At 31.1% G+C, this 1,259-nt stretch overlaps 1 non-coding gene across 1 annotated transcript; it reads right to left on the bottom strand.

Annotated features, from left to right (window-relative positions):
* Positions 1–647: 647 nt before the first annotated feature.
* On the bottom strand, positions 648–719 carry Trnat-ugu. Its single transcript has one exon. It is a non-coding gene; the product is annotated as a tRNA-Thr (tRNA).
* Positions 720–1,259: the final 540 nt, after the last annotated feature.

The raw sequence follows: 1,259 nt of genomic DNA, 5'->3' as shown, positions 1-1,259 counted from the left end.
GTGTAAATTATATGGAAATTAGAAAAATAAAAATGTTGCGGACTTGAATCGCATTCTTAAATGAATATATATTAGTCGAATTTAGGTATTATTCTTGACATATATGGCATACATATAAAAATGCTTGTTTTATTTGATTGATTGATTGATTGATGATAAGCGCAGAGCCCTAACCGTAGGAGCTAGTAAGCTAAAATTGACAGTAGTTAAATTATAATAATTAGCTAGTATGCTCATAATCTGGCGGTAGCTAAATTATAAGAAGATAAATACAAGAAATATATCACCGGCAACAGTGGAAAATTTTTGAAAAAACGATTCTGTGACACTTCGATGTGTACAGTTCGAATTGGTTAAGGCTCAGATGCAAGAATTTACAAAAAAAAAAATAAAATCAATTAACAAAAAGAAAACTAAGTAGAATTTTTGGAGAGTTAGAGAGAGGCTTAAATTTAAAGAATAAATTTGTCCGGCGAAAAATGGATAATACGCGCAGTTGTAATCTTTACATTAAGCACTTTTAACAATTATGTATTATACCTAATCAATAAAAATAATATTAAAAGGTATTAATAATAATAATATTAATATAATTATAATAACAACAATAACAATATCAACAACGTTAAAATAACTATTTACTTGACTGCCTCCTGTGAGGATTGAACTCACGACCCCTGGTTTACAAGACCAGTGCTCTGCCACTGAGCTAAAGAGGCGTACGTTGAAGATGCAGCCCGATAGCCAGCACAAGTTGAAGAATTGGCGACAGTAGAATTTGTATCTGTCAGTACGCTAGTAGATAACAATAGGATGTATATAATTATTTTAAGTGCAGCTTGGCAATACTTGGTTCTTATCAAAGATAAAAACTGTGCAGCCTGGAAGTGAATTTTTCAATTTAAAGATAAAATTGATTTTTAAAAGTGTCGATCGAAGCACAGTTTGGTGGCAAGTCTATTATATGTGATATATGCCACTGTGATAAATTCAGTTATAATAGTTATAGGCATATTTAAGAGCACCCAAAGTTCCGTAGCATAACTCAATGCATAAGTCGATAATTGATAAAAATAATTAGATGGATGTTTAAGCAATCCACACGAACTTTCTTCAACCTACTCAATTCAATTCATTCTATTAAGAGGCGAAATTGTTGTCTCATTTACTTCAAGTACTTAGCCGCATTCACTTTCATATAAATCCAGATTAGAGTTAAGAGCATAACTGAAATATTCCGCTTTTATCATGTTTGTTTT

This window comes from Drosophila novamexicana, unplaced genomic scaffold (genome assembly GCF_003285875.2).
Source record: "Drosophila novamexicana strain 15010-1031.04,08,12 unplaced genomic scaffold, DnovRS2.1 tig00000770-arrow-pilon, whole genome shotgun sequence".
Classification (NCBI taxonomy): domain Eukaryota; kingdom Metazoa; phylum Arthropoda; class Insecta; order Diptera; family Drosophilidae; genus Drosophila; species Drosophila novamexicana.
This window is presented reverse-complemented; position numbering and strand designations above follow the sequence as displayed.